Raw genomic sequence first — 7,406 nt, 5'->3', positions numbered from 1 at the left:
TGTGTGTATTGTGTGTGTCTCGTATATACTGTGCAGTGTCTTGTGCATATTGTGTGTGTCTCGTATATACTGTGCAGTGTCTTGTGTGTATTGTGCATAAGTGTGGAGGTCAGAGGACAGCTTTCAGTTGATTCTCTCCTTTCATCTTGTGAATCCCAGAGATCAAATTCGAGTCATCAGGCAAACACCTTTACCTGTTGAGACATCTCAAAGGCTCTCAACATCTTTTGTAATAAATACTTTATTTAACAACCATGTGCAAGGTTCTTCAGAAAACCACAAAACACAGCCATGAAATTAAGGTACAATATCAAAGGAAAGTTAATGCATAGGTCACCAAAATTTTTCAAAAGAGTTTATTTATGCCCATGTATATATTTATGTAAGAATAATTAATGGAAAGAGAGGCCATAAATTTGAAAGAGAGCAAGAAGGAGTAGTAAGTATATGGGATGATTTAGAGCAGTGGTTCTCAACCTTCCTAATGACACTACCATTTAATACAATTTCTCATGTTGAGGTAATCCCCAACCATAAAATTATTTTCATTGCTAATTCATAACTGTTATGAATTGTAAATATCTGATATTCAGATGGTCTTAGTCAATGTTAGACACAAAGGTAAGCCCCACCTGCCCAAGGACCAGGTAACTTCCTGGGATTCTGGGATTGGAGTTCTTGAAAACTAACAACAAAGTCTCATGGGAAAGTACGGTGGCCTATGGGTTTTGTCATATAAGCTCACCAACAGGAGCCACTTTTACCTGAAAAGTCTCCAGTGATGGTCCTGGCCATAGTCCACCTTGGTCAGTATTTAATAATTTTAATAAAAGCTTGCTTAAATTCAGTCAAAATGGTAGAACTATTTTTTCTGATGAATTTCAGGATTAATAATCAACCCTTGTGAAAAGGGACATTTGACCCCAAAGGGGTCTCTACCCACAGGTAGAGACTATTGACTTAGAAATCGGAAAGGGGAGGGGCAAATGGTGTAATTCCATGTAATTTTAATCTCAAAAACTAAAAAATAATTTTAAAATAATTTATTTTTATTTTATGTAGTCAGTGTTTTGCCTTCATAAATGTCTCTGTATCACGTGCCTGCTGGTGCCTCAGAGACCAGAAGACAGACAGATGTGAGCCAACCCGTGGGTGCTAGGAATCAAACCAGGGGTGTCTAGATGAGTAGTCAATGCTTCTAACCCCTGAGTCATTTCTACAGCCAGGCCACCAAATTTTAAATAAATGTTTTATAAAAATGCATGGAGCAGGGCATGGTGATACATACCTTTAATCCTAGCATTTGCAAACAGAAAGTGAATCTCTGAATTTGAGGCAAGTCTGGTCAACACAGGGAATTCCAGTCCAACCAGAATTACGTGGTAAGACTGTCTCAAAACAACAAACAAAAAGGAAAGTCCTGCCGTTGGAGCAAGCAGGTAAAGCACCTGAGAGCCAGGTGGCGGTGGTGGCGCACGCTTTTAATCCCAGCACTCAGGAGGCAGAGGCAGGTGGATCTCTGTGAGTTTGAGGCCAGCCTGGTCTACAAGAGCTAGTTCCAGGACAGGCACCAAAGCTACAGAGAAACCTTTGTCTTGAAAAAACAACAACAACAGAAAACCCCAACCCCCCCCCCCCCAAAAAAAAACCAACCCAAAAGAATTGGCAAACAGGAATTGAAGGAAGGAAAAAGGGGCCACCGTTCCAAGGAGAAAAGGGGCACCACTCCAGGTTGTAGAATTCCTGGAATTCAGCCGGACCTTTGTGTAAACAAATGTTTTACTAAGCATGTATATGTGCATGTGTCTGTGTGTGTGTGTGTGTGTGTGTAGAGATTTGTGTATAAAATTTTACAAAGTGGTAAAGAAAAAAAGGTTTGAATTCCTTGTCCTAAACACAAGTTTTATAATATTTGATTAACTCTTATTATATTTCTTTTCTTTCTTTCGTTCTTTTCAAGACAAGTTTTCTCTGTGTAGCACTGGCAGTCTTGGATCTCACTCTGCAGACCAGGCTGGCCTCAAACTCCCAGAGATCCACCTGCCTCTGCCTCCCGAGTGCTGGGATTAAAGGTGTGCGCCACCACCGTCCAGCTATTTGATATTTCAATATGACTCTGTATTAATATCTCCCCATACCCCATCTCCAAACAAGTTTAAAAGTTAAGTTATTTTTAAAAAATTAATTAAATGAATGTTTTTCCTTTGTCTTTTTGAGCTGGGATTTCCCTCTTAGCTAGGCTGATCTTGAACCCATGGGACCATCCTCAGTCTCCTGAGTAGCTGGACTAAGGCATGTACCAGCACACCTGGTTCTATGCACCAGTACACCTGGCTCTATTCACCTGCACACCTGGCTCTAGTCACGTACACACCTGGCTCTATGCACCAGCACACCTGGCTGTATGTACCACCACACCTGGCTCTAGGTCCTGTAATTTTTAGATGTATGAAGACAAAGTCTGCTAAGCACTCACTGATGGTGGGAAGCAAGCTGTCTGCTTCTAAGCTGTCTGATGCCGGGCCTCTTGCTAATTGTTACTCCTCATCTAGCCTTTTTTTTTGTAATTCAGGTTTACTCTAGAGAGTTCCTTCATTATGCCTCATTCCAAATTGCTCATGTGCCCTCCTTTCAAGAGATAAATCTGATTTTAGCCAAGAGCCCCAACTCTGTTATTTCTAGGGTGTATCCTGCTAGCAGCACGGGAATGTAATGATTATGTCTAAGGGCTTAATTTTATAAGGAGGCAATTTCAAAGAGGAATTCTTGGCACCCTTGTGAGGATGAATTGTACAGGCTTGAGGGACTTGTAAGGGCTAAGTTAAATTGTCAATGATAGGCTTAGGCAACAGCCTATGTATGGAGTGGGGCACACCCCTCACTCTTCAGACTCAGCAGCGCTCGGCATGGTCAACCCGAACACTCAGGCCTTCTGTGGATCCTTTCAGGTTCTCTTTTCTCCAATTGATCCTTTGTGTGTGTGCTTTGTTGTCATTTAACTTTTAAAAAAAAAGACTTTTATTTTATGTATGATTATTTTGCCTTGTCGTGTGTGTGTTTCTCATGTGTGCCTGGCTTCACGGAGGATTTCCTGTGGCTGTGAACCTCCATCTGGGCACTGTGAAGTGAACCTAGGTTGTTTTGCAGGAACAAGTACTCTTTTTGGGGGGTGGGTTTGGTTTATAGTTTCTGGAGATAGGGTTTCTCTGTGTAGCCTTGGGTGTCCTCAAACTCCATCTGTAGGTCAGTCTGTCCTTGAACTCACAGAGACCCACCTGCCCCTGTCTCCCAAGTGCTGGGATTAAAGACATGCACTGTTCTTAATTGATCCTTACTGAAGTTTTCTCTCGTGGAAGAGTGTGGATGCGTCTCACCTCCCACACATCTTGCCCCATCTTGTCGGGATGGGAGCTTACAGATGTTTGTTGCTTGTTTGTGTCAGGTCCCACAGGCACCAGGGACAAGTCTCCCTCAGTCCTGTGACTCGTCCCAGCCCTTCTCTCCCAGTGTTAATTCCGAAGACCGCCAACCCAGATCATCAGAGCCCAATTAATCCCAGCAAGCACTAATTAAAGCAAGTCTTTTTAAATCCATGTACATGGACTTTACGTAAAATTGGGGTTCAAGAGATCAGCACTGGACATGGAGAAGTCAAGGGCTTTTAGCTCAGGGGTAGGGAGTTTCCAAACGGGGGATTTGGTAGGCAAATCGGCAGGGTTATATAAGCAGAACATAATAAGGTGGTCATAGCAAGGTAGTCGTAAACAGCAGGTGGTTATAATAACTTTTGAAACAAAGATAGGATTGTAAAACAATTGTTTGGTCAGAGCCTCCAGATTGGCTTCGCGATCTGGAAAGCCCATTCCGGTCTCTCTCTCTGAACCCTGCCCACTCAGTCTCCCAACAAAGGAAAGGCACCAAAAGGCCCAGCTCCCCATTCTTGGTGGCTATGGCAGTTATCCCCCCTGAAATTGCCAGTCATCCAAGTCCCTACCTAAGCACTCAGCTTTTGACCATACTTGGACACAAACCCAGCTTGTGACAAACCTGTCATCACCCCTCACCTACAACCTATAAAATCTCCTTGCTTTTTAGTTCAAGGGTGTGGCATCTCCAGCCTCAATCTCTGAGACTGGAGAACTCACCTGGGAGTTGCTTTGATCAAATAAATCTGTGAAAGGAGCAGGCAAAAGCACCTTGGCCTAATGTAGAAGGAGGCAAGCAGGCTGCTTTTCATCCTGCCCAACTAGCTTTACACCCAAAATAACAACACACAAATTGTATTCTTTTAAACACTGCCTGGCCCATTAGCTCTAGCCTCTTACTGGCTAATTCTCACATCTTGTTTAACCCATTTCTTTTTTTTTTTTTTTTTTGGTTTTTCGAGACAGGGTTTCTCTGTGGCTTTGGAGCCTGTCCTGGAACTAGCTCTGTAGACCAGGCTGGTCTCGAACTCACAGAGATCCACCTGCCTCTGCCTCCCGAGTGCTGGGATTAAAGGCGTGCGCCACCATCGCCCGGCTGTTTAACCCATTTCTAATAATCTGTGTAGCACCACGAGGTGGGGGTGGCTTACCGGGAAGGATTCTAGCCTACGTCCCTCTCGGGCCAGAGAATCATGGTGACTGCCTGAATCTGCTTCTTTCTCCCAGCATTCTGTTCTGTCTACTCCGCCTATCTAAGCTGCTGTCCTATCAAAGGGCCAAAGCAGTTTCTTTATTAACCAATGAAAGTAACACATAGACAGAAGACCCTCCCACATCAGCCTGTCATTTTGACTTTAGAGTCCATTACCTGCAGGGTGAAATAAAAGCTCAAGTTCCCAAGCCCTAGGGGAGCTGGGAACCTTCCAGTAGCTGACCCACCTCCCCCTTAAACCATACAAATAGTAGTTGTGCATCTTTAGTTCTCTAGAAACATCGTGGCTGTCCCTAACAGCAGAAGGAACAAATGAGTCTGACTGGTTGGGCTGAAAAGCTTGCATTGTATGCCAGTTGACAATAATGGGCCATTTGAGGAAACCTATATTCTCTAAATCCTGATTGGTGAAAATTGTGACTGTAACTTGTAACAAATGTTTGTGATTTTTGTGCTTATAAACACTGCTTCTGCTCCTGCCCGGGGTTGTCAGGAGAAACAAAGCATAGACATAACAACTTTTTGAAAGAAAGACATGATTGCTATTCCCGGAACAGGACATACAGAACAATTTGTAGTTATGGTTACAGGTGGGGTCCAATCTTTGAGAACAAGTTTAGTCATAAGCAGGAACAAACCTAGTTTGTCTTTACGTTAAGATGGCTTTCAAGTCAAAGATGGAGGCAGGCTGGTTCATCACCCAACCCTTGACCTAAACCTCTCCAGCCCAGCTTTGCTTCCTTCCCTCCAGCCTCTGATTCCTGTATAACGCATCTAGTTGGCTACTAGTTCTCTTGGTTCCCATTCACTTTCTTGGTCCTCTTGGCCCCTCTCTTCTCTCTTCCTTTCTCACTTGCCCCCTTTCTCTCCTGTCTCATGGTCTGATCAACTCTGCTGGCCTTTTGCAGTCTGGATCCTTCCAGATGCCTCTGGCTGTTTTCTCTACCATATCTGCAATAAAAACCCTTCTTCTTAATCATACCTTGGAGTGGTCAGTCAATTCCTCATTTTCATTCATATAGCAAGTTCTAGGACTTCCAGGGCCGCACAGGGAGACCCTGTCTCCAAAGCCAAGCTGAATGAAATGGTTGCAGTAAAGAAACCAAAATAGCTGCCCCATGGGCAAAGCAGAGAAAAGTTTATTCCACGTTATCGAGGCTGTCTCAGGAAAGCAGAGGAGAGAAACAGGTGGGGTGGGAATCTCCTGGGTTCTATGGGAGCAGGTACCTGGGAAGAAGAGAACCTATGAGCTCAGGTGGGGCTTGTGAGTAGGGACTAAGGGAGGATAGAGGCTGACATCAACCTTGACAAGCTAATGAGCCCCATAGTCATACGTTCATAGGAGAGCCACAAGTCTCTTTTGCCAGGGGAACGACTCCTTTTAGTGAGTAGAGGCTATCTTCAAGCTGCTGAGGGAATGCTGACTTTTGTTTAAATGCCAGACTTTGGGAAATGGAATTTCTTGGGGCACCTGACACTATGTAGACCAAGAGATCTTCCTGCCTCTACCTCCCGAGTGCTGGGATTAAAGATGTGTGCCACGTTGGGTTTAGATATTTCTAGGTTATCTGGGTTGATAATGTTGCTCATTGTAGGGTACTTGCATATGCATGAAGCCCTGCATTAAAGCCATAGACTAAACCAGGTGTGGTGGCACACACCTGGAATCCCAGTACTTTTGCAGTGGAAGCAGGAGAATTAGAAGAACATCCTAAACTACCTAGAGAGTTCAAGGGCAGTCCGGGATGCAGGAAGAGCATCCTAAACTACCTAGAGAGTTCAAGGGCAGTCCGGGATGCAGGAAGAACATCCTAAACTACCTAGAGAGTTCAAGAGCAGCCCAGGATGCAGGGGATTCTGCTTATAAGTAGAAATAAAAGCCGAGTGGTGGTAGCACATGCCTTTAATCCCAGCACTCAGGAGAGAGAGGCAGGTGGATCTCTGAGTTCAAGGCCAGCATGGCCCACAAAGTGAGTTCCAGGACAGGCTCCAAAGCTACAGAGAAACCCTGTCTCAAAAAATAAAATAAAATAAAAAAGTAGAAATAATAAATGAGGTTTCTGGTCATCTTCATCTTATCTGTTAAAGGAAAATGCCTGTGAGTTGCTTCCCTTCCTCCCTTTCTTCAAGGTGCCATTCTAAACTGCTATGATTTAAAACAATTCCCAGGCTCCTTTAACTTCCTGTTAAAAAGGGTTATGTGGTAGCACATGCCTTTAATCTCAGCACCAGTGAGGCAGAAAACAGATAAATCCCTGAGTCTGAGGTCAGCCTGGTCTATAGAGAGAGCATCAGGACAGCCTGAGCTACACAGAGAAATCCTGTCTTGAAAAAGCAAAATAAATAAAAATAAGGAAAATTCCCTATCGATAGTAAATAATTACTGGAATTAAAATTCAAAATATTAAAAAATAGGGAGGGGGTTGTTGGGTCCTGTTATAGAATATTATATTATTTTAAAATGTGTTACATATCTTTATGCTGTGGAACATGTTTCAATGATGTAAAGACGTGTTGCATTCTTTTAAGTTGCATTTGTTTAACTCTGTGAAGCTGTGATTCTTAGCCTCTATAAAACACCTAATGGTCTAATAAAGAGCTGGACAGCCTATAGTGAGGAAGGAGAAAGGATAGGCGGGACTGGCAGGCAAAGAGAATAAAAAGGTGAAATCTGGGAGGAGAAGGAGCAATAAGAGAACAAGGAGAGGAGGATGTTAGGGGCCAGCCACCCGGCCACCCGGCCACCCAGCCACCCGGCTACACAGCCA

This window comes from Microtus ochrogaster, chromosome 2 (assembly GCF_000317375.1).
Source record: "Microtus ochrogaster isolate Prairie Vole_2 chromosome 2, MicOch1.0, whole genome shotgun sequence".
NCBI classification, from domain to species: Eukaryota; Metazoa; Chordata; class Mammalia; order Rodentia; family Cricetidae; genus Microtus; species Microtus ochrogaster.
This window is presented reverse-complemented; position numbering follows the sequence as displayed.